The 14,623-nt window shown below is 44.8% G+C and overlaps 1 protein-coding gene and 1 pseudogene across 4 annotated transcripts in view; both read left to right on the forward strand.

Moving 5' to 3' along the window:
- Positions 1–3,223: 3,223 nt before the first annotated feature.
- LOC138803531 (axin interactor, dorsalization-associated protein-like) lies at positions 3,224–4,192 on the forward strand (annotated as a pseudogene).
- A 4,765-nt stretch (positions 4,193–8,957) lies between these two features.
- The window catches only part of LOC138803464 (transcription factor HIVEP3-like), a 405,830-nt gene continuing 400,164 nt past the window's right edge, over positions 8,958–14,623 (forward strand). For all 4 annotated transcript variants that reach the window (XM_069987525.1, XM_069987527.1, XM_069987528.1 and 1 more), the window contains exon 1: positions 8,958–9,097. The gene's annotated coding sequence lies outside the window, so the exon portion shown is untranslated. The remainder of the gene's footprint in view (positions 9,098–14,623) is intronic.

Raw genomic sequence — 14,623 nt, forward strand, 5'->3', positions numbered from 1 at the left:
TTGTTCCTATTATGTATATATACACATATGCATGTATACATACACATACATGTATATATATGACTGAAGAGAATTTATTGGCACATATAATCGAAGAGTAAAGTGGTATATCAGATTCAGGTATAGTTTGATGGCTCACTGATCAACTATGTATCCAAGGTTCTGGTTTTCATCTTAGTTGGTCTTCCTTAGTATCTTCCATTACCTAGCAATTTGTTCTTGTGGCCACCTGTGGCTTTATTAATTCCAGACCTTACGTCACTGAGAGGAGCTGCATAAGGAAAAGGTATCTTTTCTTTGTCAGAGCATTTGAAGTATCATCTTGAATCTCATTGCCCTGAATGGGGTCTTGCCTTCGTTGGAAGTAATTTGTGTATCAGAGGATGGAACAGGAGGGAGCCTTTTGATCCTGTCATGCCCTACTCTTGGAAATTGGGGTCAGGTGAATAGCAGCAAGACCATCTAGGTTAGACTAGAAAAGAGATATTTTTGCTAAAATTTTGGGCTCCGATGGTGGGAGAATGGAGCAGATGTTCAAGGTCAAGTAGCTGGTCATAACCAAACTCAGTATTTGCATACAGATGATTGTATAGAGCCATTTAAGTTTTTCTTTGTTTTGTTATAGACATCCAAACAAAACTAGAAATGTTTGGGTCTCAGGAGAGCACAAAGGCTTTTAGGAGAAATTGAATCGAATCTTAGATAATGGAGCACGTCATTTAAAGGGTTCTCCCATATTTACTGAGATTTTTAAATGTTCTGGAATGTCCCTTTAAGCTGGAATAATGTTTTGGGTTTTTGTTGTTGTTGCTGCTGTTACCTTGTCTGTGAACTGCCTTAAGCCTGGAGTTTCACTTTCCATTGGGGTTAAATACCCTATGGCTCCTCTCTGGCTCCCTTTCTCTTACCTGGGTGTGTTATTCAGGCCCCCTGCTCCGAGAGGAGCAGCAGTAGGAGGAGGATACATTTTGGTTCTGGTTTCAGATCTTTCAGCCCATGATCATTTGGCTTCATTGCTTTGGGCCTGTGGCAACACACACTATCATAGTGGAGAATGTGTAGTGGAGGAAGGCTGTCCAACCCCTGATGGCTAGGAAGCAGAGGGAAAGGGAGGAAGAAGGATGAAAGGGAGGGGAGAGAGGGATGGAGAGAAGGGTAGTGGGAGGAGGGGAAGGGGAAGGGAGGGAAATCGAGGAGGAGGAAGCAGGGGAGGGGAAAAGGAGAGAGGGAGAGGGGGAAGGAAAAGAGAGGGAAGGGAGAGGGAAAAAAGGGAGGAAAGGAGTGTAGAAGAAAGAGGGAGAGGAGAAGGGGAAGAGAGAGAAAGAGAGAAGGGGGGTTAGAAGGGGAGGGAAGATGGAGGGGAAGGAGGGGGAAAAGAAGCGGAAAGGGGCTGGAGGGTGAGGGAAGCATGAGTTGAGAGGGGGAGGAAAGAGAGAGAGAGAAGGAGGGTAGATTGAGGGACAGGGAGAGAGAGAGGTCAGTTCCAATATTCCATTCCAGGACACACCCCCAGTCACCTAACTTCCTTCCTCTATGTCCCACCTCCACCATCTCCCAATAGTGCTACAGGCTGGCAATCAAGTCATCAACATGTAAGTCTGTGAGAGATGTTCCAGATCCAAACTGCAGCACTCAGGGAATTACCAAGGCAGAGAAGGAAGGAGAGTAGAGCTGAGCACCTGCCACATTCTGGGTGCTGTGCGAAACTCGGGGAATGTAACCAAGAAGGGCTCATCTTCACAGCAGACCCCAGTTTAGGGGGAAAGGCAAGTATTAGGTAGGTAAGTAAAATACCATCACAGCAAGTTCAATAATAGGTGGAAGGATTAAGTGCTTTCTGAATGCAGAGGAAGGTGGGAGGGTGTGAGCAGGGAAGAGCTGGGGAAAGTCAGCTGAGAGGCAGAAGGGGGTCTATAGAGACTTAGGAGGCCTGAGGCCTGAAGCATGGTCACAATGTCCCATGAAACCCTGAAGAGTACCCAGACATTGGTGGCTCACACCAGTCATCCAAGCTACTATCAGGAAGAGCGCTAAGGATCAGTTTGAAGCCAGCCTGGCAGAAAAGTCCATGAGACTCTTATCTCCAATTAACTAGCACAAAGTTGAAAGTGGAAGTGTGACTCAAGAGGTAAGTATCAGATTTGAGTGAAAAAGCCAAGCAAGAGCACAAGTTCAGGCCCCAGTACCAACACATAAACAATAACGAATCCTAAAGAGGAAGAAAGGTGTAGCCGTAAGACCTTCGCCAGGAGCACAGCAAGGAGTGGGAGCCAGGTGCCAGCAGCTTATGTCTAGTTACTCAGGAGGCTGAGATCTGAGGATCACGGTTCAAAGCCAGCCTGGGCAAAGAAAGTCTGTGAGACTCATCTCCAATTAATCACCAGAAAACTGGAAGTGGCACTGAGGCTCATGTGGTAGAGAGCTGAAGAGCTGAAGAACTCTGTCCAGGCCCAGAGTTCAAGCCCTACAACTGACCAAAAAAAAAAAAAAAAGAGAGAGAGAGAGAGCTGGAGAGCAGGCAGGAGCTGCGCCATGGGGGTTTGGAGCTTGTGTTGGGAGCTTAGAGTCTCTTTTAGGTGTAGATGCCTCTGAAGAGTTTTAGTAAGGGAGACATGATTTGTGTCAACATATTTCTGTATCTGATTCTATGGTTCCATAGATTCTTAAGTTCTATTGGACAGAGAGGATCAGTCAGAAAACTAAAGAAAATCTGAAGAACCAAAAGTCTAGAGGGAAATTACATGGAGAGAAAGAGCAAGAATCAGCAGGCAGTTTTCTATTGGGAAGTATCAGGTCCAAACACCTCCAATCTATTTTTCATGCAAGCGCTCTGTGTGTGTGTGTGCGTGTGCGTGTGTGTGTGTGTGTGTGTGTGTGTGTGTGTGTGTGTGTGTGTTAGAACTCAAGGCCTTGATCACTGTTCAAGGACAGCAATCTACACTTGAGCCACAACTCCACTTCTGGCTTTTTGGTAGTTAATTGGAGGTAAGAGTCTCATGGACTTTTCTATGTGTGTTGGCTTTGAACCAAGATCCTTAGATCTCAGCCTCCTAAGTAGCTAGGATTACAAGCGTGAGCCACTGACACCCAGCCATCTCCAGTCTTTAGATGGTCCTACCTAGGATACAAATTTTAGCTAAAAGTGCTTCAGCAGCCTCTGTTGCTGTGACAAAATAGTTGGAATAAATAACTTAAAAGGTTAAAAATTTGGCTGTGGCAGCAAATGGATTTGGGCAGCTCCTGTCAATGTCCATGCCAGCTGGGGGGTGGGGGGGGCGGGGATGGCGCTCTAGAACAGGGCCTTGCTTATAGGGGGCTGGATGGGACTTGGAGTCTGCTGCAGCATTGGCGAACCAGTTTGGGGAGAAACTTTGACTCCTGGAAACCACTAGTACAGGTGATAGATGAGCACCAAATATTAGCAAGACATCTGCAAAAAAGAGGCCTAAGCACAACACAATCATTCAGAATTCACAGAACAACAAAAGAAAACCACAGGCAGAATCACAACCTGCTTGGAATTGGCAAGCACAGCCTTCTAGTCCATTCAGTCCCAGGAAGAATTTAAACCGGAGGACTTGAAGATGCTGGAACCAATACTAAAGAATATTCTTACCTGTAGTAAAGAATTCCCTTGTGACGTTCAGCCTGTACCATTAAGAAGAATTTTAGCTCTGGGTGAAGAAGAGAATTGGGAATTTGAAGATGGAGAAAGTGGTAGCGGAGCAGGGTGTCCTGATCCTTTTCCTGCTCAAGTTCCTGATACTTTGTTACCCAGATTGCCATCAGAACCAGAATTGAGAAAATTGGCCTGAAAGATGCTGGACAGTGGATTGATCCCTATATTACAGTTAGCATAAAAGATTGGGATGGCATAGATTTAACTCCTGTGCAAGATATCCATTTGGCTTCAAGAAACCATCTATGCCCATTTTAGTGTGGATACTGAGCTCCAGAAGCATGTTGAAACATTAACCAAAGGTACAGCTATCTTCTTTGAATTTTAACACTACAAGCCTACAAAAGGTTTGCCAGCACCAAGTGTTTTGCTTTCATGGTGATGGATGAAATAAAACCTGGACCAACTGTGATAGAACTGTACACGAAACCCATGGACTTTTAAAGGAAATTTTAACTAGTGGCCAAGAAACCAGTTTATCTTCATTTACCTTAAACATTACACAAGGAATGATCCTGGTATGAATAACCTGGAACATCTGTGGATTTTTGCCAGTCAGTAGACACCATCATAGCTCTGTGTAGCATATTCCCCCTCAACAGGCAGGATGTGAGCCAGGCCCAAGGGAGCCCATTGCAAAGCTGTACCATAGAACTAAAAAAATCCAGCATATTACTGGCATATCAGATGCCTTTGGATGCAGGTTTAGTGTAGATTTTGAAATGTGATTTTGCTTTTCTAATAGTCTATTTTCTAATTACCACTGTGCCTAGTCTGCTACCGGGAACAATACTGTTGTGGTAGATGTGCTCATCTTCCAAACTTAACACAGCAATAAGAATATGCTAAGAGTTTATACATTTGTTCCCTTTTTATCCCATTTGCTCTTTTGGTTTAACTTCAGATTCTGGGTTTAGGTTGGTAGGACAGTACCATGCTACTTTGAGAAGAAGTGGACCAGTTATGCTGCCTGGAAAGGTTGGTCTGGAAGTTTATAGGCTGTTTAAATGTGGCCTAACTTTAACCTTGATCAGACAATTCTGACTGAACCTGTATGTTTTGGCCAGATAAGTATCCTATATGGGAGTGTTTCTGTTTTTAGCCATTTTTTCTTTTTCTTTTTCTTTTCCTGGATGACCAGATTGTTTCTCTAAAAGTGAGCATATTTGTAGTCATGCTGATTAACTATTCTTCTCCATCACATTGTTTTTTACCTGATAGATTATAGGGTTAACATTGGAACCATCTCAGAACAATTATACACTTTTAGATAGATTTACAATGTCTAGTAAGTAATATAAACTAAATATACAATCAGATGTTAATGAGATACTGCAGGAACAACTGATTTTTTCCTGTCAGTTGATCATAAAATCTTAAATCCTACATACCTCTCCTTAGAACAATAGGTATGCAAAATTGGAAAAGCCAGTCTATTTTTTTTAAATATAGGTAGGATTGACATTTAGTTCCTATTTAGATATACTGACATCCATCCATATGGAAATGTGCAGCTTATTACTGTTGATTATTTACTTTTGGCTTAATGATGCATATAATTTTCATAGTACACATGAGGTGGATATTTGATACACAGAACATTAAATTTGTGATCTGGGGGTTAATATGGAATCTACATATTTTAATACCTTTAAATGAACAGTGTGCATGAGGGGAATGCAGTGTCAGTATGTGGCCTATTTTTGATCTAGTGGAATAACCCAAGTCAATATGTTAGCTTTTAAAAATAAGTTTTTAACCCTTGCACTTCAAGAGAGCTAGTCTCTATTTTCAATTGTCTGTTAGGTCAATTATTTGCTAGATTAATGTTAATAAAGTTATATGAGCCTGAAAAAAAAGGAAGGTGTATTTTGGCTATGGTTCTGGAGTCTATGGTCACGGCCTTTGCCTTTGGGAACAATGCATCATTGTGGAAGCACGTGGGAGAGAAACGCTGCTCACATCATGGCAGCCAGGAAGCAGAGGGAGAGATGGGTGGGGAAGGGAGGAAGAGGGAAGGGGCAGGGGGAGGGAGAGTGTATGCAGTCTCCAATACATTGGTTAAGGGCATAACCCAAATGACTTGCTTCCTTCAGTCAGGAAGTTTCCACTACCTCCCAACAGCACACTCAGGCTTAGTCCTTTAACACACGAGCCTTTGGGAGACATTTTGTATTCAAACCATAACATTCTGCTCCTAGCCCCCACAGGCTTATGGTCATGTCATAATGCAAAATCTCCCAAGAGTCCCCAAAGTCTTTACTCTATCATTGCCCCAAAAATCTAGTCCAATGTGTCCTCTGTGACTCAGAGAGAACTCTTGAGTTGTGAGTGCCTATAAAAATATCAAAACTTATATGCTTCCAACACACAATGACACTGGGTTAAAAAAACAAAAACCCAACCACTCCCAAAGGGAATAATAGGGACATAGAAAGGATCAGACTAAAGCAGGCCCAAAATTCAGCAGGGAAATCCTGCCACTTGATGCTCAGTGATGGGGAACATGGTGGTATCATGTGGGCTCTAAAGGATTCAGTAAGTCCTGGCTGTGAGGTCTTGCCGGCTGTAGCCCATGTATCTTCTCAGGTAGGCTTTGCTGGCTGCTGGCAGATTTCCTCAGCAAGCATTCTATATTTCTGGACATCTCCAACTTTCTAGGGTCTTCATTGTGCTTTTGGCTTCACCCTTACCACTTTCACACATCACCCTCTCTATGGCAACATGCAGGGTCTCCAACTTGGCTTCCCAGGCTTCCTTTGAAATATCAGCGGAAGCCTCTATGAGCCAATACATCTTGCACTCAACCTGTCTGCAATATGAGTATCATATGGATGATACCAATATCTGCCATAATATCGAACTGTAGCTGGGCATGTCGGGTCATGCCTGTAGCAACCTCTCAGTGCATGGACTGTTGAATGCAGGGAAATGAATCCTGAGAAACAATTCTCTAGGTGATTTGTATTAGCAGAGTAACCCAGTGTTTTCTCCTTATTCAAAAGTCTATAAAGCTGGGATAGACGAGGCCTGCACAATTCCTGTGATGCCATCTTCGTTATCTTTTATCTATTAGGCAAAACACACGGCTTCTTTTTAACAGTGCCCCTCTCTCTAAAGCCGCACCCTCCATAGCAGTGATTTCACATATGGCAAAACCGCAATTCTTTCTGTGTGACTTTGGTGTTCCTGATTCTCACCATAAATCTGGCTAACAGCAGTCAATAATACCCATGCCACCTGCTTGAAATTTCTTCCACAACACAAACGAGTCTGAGGTTTAAGGGAGACAGAAGCTAACCAAGTTCCTTGCTAGAATGTAGTCAGAATGGCCTTTAGTCCAATTCCCAACCTTGTCCTTGATGGCATCTGAAACTTCCAGAGTCTTTACTATCTACATTCCTATTAACACTACTTTTAGAACCCACCAGAACCCACCAAGCTCCACTTACAGCATTCTAGATTTTTTTCTAGTCTTCTCTCTCCAAACTTCTCCTGCAAAGTAATTCCAGTAACATCAGCAACAACTGAAGTTCTCAGTACCAAATTTCCTTGTTAGTCCTTGTTCTGTTGCTGTACAAAGTACCCAGGAAAAACAAGAGATAAGAATTACTGTGTCTCAGTGATTACAGAGCTTTTAGTCTATGGTCATTTGGCCCTGTCACTTTGGGCCTGTCATGAAGCCAGACGTGGTGTAGAGTGCATGGTGTAGCAAAGCACCTTGAGTGATGGTGGCTAGGAAGAGGAAAGGAGGAGCAGACAAAGGTTCCAATGCCCTCCAAGGACATGTCCAGAAGGACTTTACTTCTTCCCACTAGGCCCACTTCCTGAAGGTTCTACCACCTTTCATCATCAGTGAAGGACCAAGTTTTCAACACATGAACTAACTATGTGTGTGTGGGGGTGAGGGGGCATTTAAGATCCAAACCATAAGTCCTCAAACTATATACCAATTTAGTAGTCATTTCTCATTCCTTCTCTTCAACTGCTGAAAACCATTAGACTATTTCCAATCTTTATGGATTTGCCCACTTTGGGTATTTCATGTAAATTCAATAATAACACACTTTGTAGTCTTTTGTGACTGGCTCCTTTCACTCAGCATGCTTTTTAGGTTCATTCATATTGTGGTGTGCATCAAAACTTCCTTTTGTAGCTGGACACCAGTGGCTCATGCCTGCAATCCCACCTACCTGGAAGGCCGAGATTGGAGAACTGAGAGGGTCCCAGGTCAGCCTGGACAGAAAAGTCAAAGACATTCTATTTCAATGGAATAAGCCCAGCACTGTGGGGCCAGGCCTGTCATTTCTAACTGCATAGGGAAATTTAAAATAGGAGGATCATGGTTCACACCAGTCTGGGGAAAGAAGCAAGACCCTTTATTTAGAATAACCAGTGTAAAGAAGGGCTGGAGTCTGGCTTAACGCTCCTTCACACCTATCAAGTGGAAGGCCTTGAGTTCGAATCCTGTTTTAGGAACATTGCACAGAGAAACCATAATTTGCTAATCTATTCACGAATCAATGGGCACTGCCTTGGTTCTCTCCCCACCCCCCTTTTCCTTGTGAATATGCTGCTGTGTACATCTGCCTACAAGGACTTGTGTAGCCATTCTCTTGGACATACATCACGGAGAAATGCTGGGTCTGTGTTGGTGGTCATCCAGGGAGCCGGTGCCGAGGACGGAGAGGAGGAGAGCGGTGCTGCAAGAGAGCAGGGTTACTTTCTTTAGCATCACTCAGTCGTTACAATGCGAGACCCCAGCTCTGCCTCACGCACAGCGGGCCTTCTCCACACCCTGGCCGCTTTGGGGCCAGGGAGCGGGGGCAGCGAGCGGAGAGCGCAGCCCTGACCCGTGCAACCGGCTCCCCGCTGGCGAGGTCTCTCCCGGTGAGAGGCTGGTGTCTTTCCGCAGATGGATCACCTGTGAATAAGGTCCATCCGCCGCGGAGTGAGTGAGCCTGACTCCGGGCTTCTCAGGACATCCAGGGCTCAGAGCCGAGCCGTCGCGGGGGACGGACGAAGCTCGGGTACCAGCAAGCCGCAGCCACCAAGGCCCGCGCTCTAACTGCTGCCCTCCGAGCCACCGCGCACGCGCTGCTACCCGGCCAAGGAAGGGGCGGAGAGTGGGTGGGGCGCGTGTCTCCTGGACCAATCGGAGACGAGAACCCCCGCCCTCCTTGCCGATGGACCGAACTTGACCCCGGCGGTGGGTGGAGTAGGCGGGGCCAGACGCGCGGTAGCGGAGGGGGCGGGGCCAGAGGTCTGGAGGCGGGGCCTGGGGCTGTCAGTCCGAGCCAGTTGCCGCCGCTGCCGCGGTTCCTTGCACCTCGTGGCCCGGGTGGCCGCCGGCGATACGGTCCATCACTTGCCTCCGGGCATCCCGAGCCGCTTCTCGTGTCCAGGCCTGGCGCGCAGGTAAGGCTAGCTGCGGCTGTCGAGCCATCGCGTCTCCTTCCTCGGGATCTGTCCGTCGCGCGGGCGCCCCCTCCGGGCTGTGTCATCGCCTTGGCTCCCCTCGCCTCCTAGGGGCGGTCCCGGGGGGCGGGACCACAGCCCTCCCTCTGGTCCCCCCCTCCCGGGCTCCCCACTTTCTTAATCGCTCCGTCTGCCTCCAGGATCCCTGGCCGACCTGGCGTCCCCACCGGCGTGGGGATCTGATTCGGCGCAGCCCCTCCCGGGCTCAGATTACACAATCTGAGGCACTGAGGGCGGGGGTCCCCATCCAGCCCCACACCTGTCCTCCTGCCGCGCGTCCAGGCGGGGACCCAGATCAGGTGCCGCCGCGGGGGCCGGGAAAGTTTCACTTTGTGACCTGGGTTTGTTGACATCCTGGAGATGCGGGGAGACGGTGTGGGCTGAGCCTCGGAGGAGCATGCGTCCCTCCAGCAGTGTTGGCTTTGCCCTGGGGTGGTTCAGGTCCAGGTTTCGCTGACGGATGTCCTGCAGAGAGCCTTGATCTGGTGCTGGGGGGTGCCCGGGTCACTCGGCCTCGAGGCTAGCAACCCCCGGATTGCAGCAATCTGGGGGACAGCCCAGGCTGTCTTCTTCCCTGTCTTAATTTAGCATTGTCATTTAGACCAGGTAGGCGAATTTACTTAGCATTTTTCCTGACACTTTATGTTTGTGAGATGCTTTGCCGTCCCTGATTAGTTAATTAATCAACAAGGTGGGAAAGCAAAATAGATCATTTGAAACGTGTGGCTCATGATGTTCAGCAACTCTTTAAGAACTGAGGCAGAAGGCTCTGTGGTAAGAGATGCATTGGCCAAGGTGCTGTGAGGACAGCTATTTGGTACCTGATGGTTGCTTGAGTGGACTTAGGTATTACTGGCAAAGCCTTTTTTTTGCTTTGGTTTAATTAGGTTGTTTGGTGAGGGTCTTCAATTTAGTGCAGTTTTCTTTTTTTCACCTAAGCATAGGCATGAGGGCTTTACTGAGTGCTTTGCTGATGAAGCAGTTAAGGTAAACAATTGAAGCCTAAATAAGTTTGGATGCGTGTCTGCTCTACCAGGTTACCCTGATTGTGCAGAAAACCTTGGCTCTCTGTTTCTCCTTATCTTCCCACTAGAATTGTATGGAACTAAATAAGCATTACTCTTTCCTCATTTAGTCTGAAGACCTACCTCTTGCTACCTGTGGTTTTTGGACAGGCATAGGGACAGCCTCCAAAAGTGGTTTATAATGACACTTTCATCTATCTGTTACACAATACAGCTTAAAATCTTTGTAGTTAGATGCTGTCGTCTTGTTGAATCTTTAATAATATCTACTTCATTTTAATAGTGCTTCTATAATAATCTTATTATTAGTATGCCAGTTCTGTAACACCAATACTTTTAGTATAGAAGCAGTGATTTACTAGAAATATTATTAGGGCAAAAACAATTATCTAACAGATTTGCAGCCCACTTTACTTAGGTAATTACTGCCAGAGGCTTAAAAAAATTCTTTGGTGCAGTGGGTATTACAATGGGTTTGATCTATGAGGCCTTTATGAGGGCTTTTCTCCTGCACTATTACAATGGTTTCAATGAGTAGGTCACTTCAGTATTTTGTAGTGATATCATATGAGTTTATGCATCATACTTGTTTTTTTTCTTGGATAACATTCCAAATTCACAATCTACAGTTTTGATTTAGCAGCCTACATTTTACAAAGGAAGGTATTAGTTATATATAGGGAGTTATATTAGAATTACAAAGGTGATTGCAGTATATTTCATTAATAAATGTACCAGGCCTTGTTCTGAGTGATTTACAGATACTATTTTCAGAACTCACCTATAAGAAGGAACTATTTTCACACCAGGTTTTAGGCAGGGAGGTAGAGGCCCAGTGGCCTAATAACAAATGGCAGCCAGACTTTTACATAGATAGCTTGAGTCCAGAGTCCAAGTCCTTAACCAGTATGAGGTGCTAAATTTGTAGATTGTTCTTTTGGTAAGTATTTATTTTTACCTGATGTTTTCCAATCCATACCAAGTATCCAGTTAGGAGTTCTCATTGTGATCTCATTGTGATCTTATTTTTATTTATTTCTTTTATTGCAGTACTGGAGTTTGAACTCTGGGCTTCATGCTTGCTTGGCTGAGGCTCTGTCACTTGAGCCATGCCTTCCAGACTTGTTTGGGCTATTTGTTTTGGATATGGAATCTAGTGAACTTTTCTTCCTGGGCTGGCCTTGCATCTTGATCCTCTAGATCTCAGCATCCTGAGTGGCTAGAATTACAGGTATCATATGTGATTTTGATGAAGAAATCTTTTTCCTTTCCATTTCCTTTCTGACGAGATGACAGTCATTAAAGCAGATGAACTACCTAGCCTTACCATCCTTAGGATCTGGAGAGGTAAGAAAGTGTATATGAGAATTAAATAACCTTCTAAGGCATGGAATAAGATGGCATATGAAATATGCTCTGTGTGTGTGTGTGTGTGTGTGTGTGTGTGTGTGCATGTGTGTATGTGTCCAGGAAAGTGAGCAGGAAGCTGTATACTCTTTCTACTAGTAACTACACAGAGGAATTGCAGTTGTTGACAAACTTCATCTAATTTTATTGTATCAAATATTATTCTTGTAATTTTTTAAAAAAAGTTTTAGCACTGGCAGTAGCTCACCCAGTGACTTGGGAGATAGAGATTTGTAGATTGTAGTTTCAGCCCATCCTGTACATAAAAGTTCATGAGTCTTCATCTTACTCAGTGTCTGGGTATGGTGGCCTTGAGCCTGTTATAGCCAATGACAGAGGAAAGCTCAGGTAAGAGGATTGCAGTTCACGAGACCCTATTTCAAATAATGGGAAGTATGGTTCAAATGGTAGAACACTGGTCTAGCAGTGTGGTACATGAGTTCAATCCCTAGTACTGCCAAAAAAACTGAGAAAAGACATGAAAGAAGTGAGGTAGCCCGGCGCTGGTGACTCACGCCTGTAATCCTAGCTACTCAGGAGGCTGAGATCTGAGGGTCATGGTTCAAAGCTAGCCTAGGCAGGAAAGTCCATGAGACTCTTATCTCCAGTAAAGCACCAAAAAATGGGAAGTGGCGCAATGGCTCAAGTGGTAGAGTACTAGCCTTGAGCTGAAGAGCTCAGGAACAGCACCCAGGCCCAGAGTTCAAGCCCCAGGACCACACACACACACACAAAAAGAAGTGGGGTAATCACATTCAGTACCATATATAAAGCATGTATGTATGTATGTATGTATATATGTATGTATGTATGTATGACATGGGGCTTGAACTCTGGGCCTGGGTGCTGTCACTGAGTTCTTTTGCACAAGACTAGCACTCTATCACTCTGTGCTACAGTGCCATCTCTGGTTTTTCTGGTAGTTAATTGGAGATAAGACTTTCTTGCCTGTGCTGGCTTTGAACCACAATCCTCAGATCTCAGCTTTCTGAGTAGCTAGGATTACAGGTCTGAGCCACCAGTGCTGATTTTCAGAGGCATTTGTAAGGGACTATTTTGCATAACTTGGCAAGAAGCTTAGGTTGGATGATAGCAAGGCCTTAACTAAAGACCAAGGAGTTACCAAAACCATGGCAACTCAAGTTAGACTTAGAAGGAAGTTTGTGTGGGTGTGTAGGGGGGTGAATCAAGGCCTATAATCCTAGCTACTCAGGAGGCTGAGTTTTGGAGAATCACAGTTCAAAGTAGAAGGAAGCGTTAAAAGACTTTTAGTTTGCCCATTTCTCCCTCCAGTCCCTCCATCATCTGCCCCCACATTTGGGCACCCATGCTCATCCTGCTCCTACATGGACATTTCCAGGTGAACATCAGATCTACTTTCTACATCTGTGCATTGGAGTTGATAGGACTGTATTCAGTGGTAGGGAATGGGAAACAACAAAAAGGTGCTGGGCTATTCTGGCTGTCGTCTTAAAAGACCATCCATTATCAGTGTGAAATTGAGATTAGGGAGGAAATTCAAAGCCAGGGTGGCCAGTTAGGAGGCCTATGCCAGAATCTAAGAGGAAATGATCCAAACTGAGACAGCCAGTGGCATGGGATGGGTTCAGAAGAAGGAACCATCCGCAACCAGTAACTGCCTGCCCAAACCATCAGAATGTGGGCATTTCCTGGGGACCTTAGAGGATGGGGGCTTGGGTTGGAGCTGAGGAGTCCAGAATAGATATATTTTGTAGGCATATTCCTCCATGCTGTGGACTAGCTCATGGTTAATGTAACCATGAACACAGATTGTCTTTCTTTTCCAAAAGGGAGTATGCCATTTAATAGAGTGGGTAACTCCCTCTGTCCAATAAAGAATAGCAGGATTCCTGTGCCTGGTTTAACTGCCTCTGGTTAACTCCTCTGGTTTAATGCTTTGTTGAGGGTCTCTATTGTGTTGGGAATTGAGAATTCATCTGAACTCAGAGGTACAGTGGAGGCCAGAGAAGTAGACTGTGAATCCAATGATCCTTCCCACCCCACATTTTGAAAGATAGAATTAGAAGTAGGTACCCTGGCCTTGGAGAAGTTTGGCTGTGAAAGGCTGTTACATTTATGTGGTGGTTATACAGTGAAATGGTCCATTTTGCAAATGGACCAACAGGACCCATTGGCAGCATTTTGTTTTGTTGTTGTTTTTTTTTCCTGACTTTGCTGGAAAATGTCCATATAGGGGAGTCCGATCTTTAGTCACCCCAGTTAAACACATGTTGGAAAGCCAAGGCTGGTCACAGGGAACCCTGAGAAAGCAACAGAGAGCCCTTCTTTCCAACTTAAGCTTGGATTGTGTGGTGTTCCAAGAGTGTAGGGGAGGGAAGTTTGGATGACCACATTGACTGGAAAACAGGATAATTTTGGGGAAGCAAATAAGATTTATGCAGGAAATCACAAAGGCAGAGAAAATATAATTGCAAATGTTATGTTTATTTTCCCCCTTGTTTCTTTATGTCTTTCTGGCTTAGGATGAAATATTTGTTAAATAGTCATATTTACTAATTTGTATGTTGTCTGGCAGTGTATGTGGAAACAAAGTATAATTGTCTTGTTTTTGGCTAGGACAATATTGGTCATGTTTATGCAATATCTTTTAGGTTGGTGGTTCTCAACCATAAGCAATTTTGACTCCCTGGAAAATAAGCAATGTCAGAGACAGTTTTGATACAAATTTGTTACAGGCATCCAGTGACTAGAGACCCAATGCAACAGGCCATTTTGTGATGCATAACCTGTGCCCCTGCCACCAATAATTATCTAGTCCAACATCACTACAGTTGAAGTTAAAAATCCCTTCTTAGCTGATTAAAAAAAATCTGATCATTGGGCACCAATGACTCATATCTATAATCCTAGCTCCTCAGGAGGCCGAGATCAGGAACTGCTGTTGGAAGCCAGCCTGATCAGACAAATTTGAAAGACTCTTATCTCCAACTAACCAGCAAAAAGCTAGAAATGGAAGTGTGGCTCAAGTGGTGGAACACCAGCCTTGCCTGAA

Source organism: Dipodomys merriami, unplaced genomic scaffold (assembly GCF_024711535.1).
Source record: "Dipodomys merriami isolate MVZ:Mamm:240054 unplaced genomic scaffold, mDipMer1.0.p SCAF_34, whole genome shotgun sequence".
NCBI classification, from domain to species: domain Eukaryota; kingdom Metazoa; phylum Chordata; class Mammalia; order Rodentia; family Heteromyidae; genus Dipodomys; species Dipodomys merriami.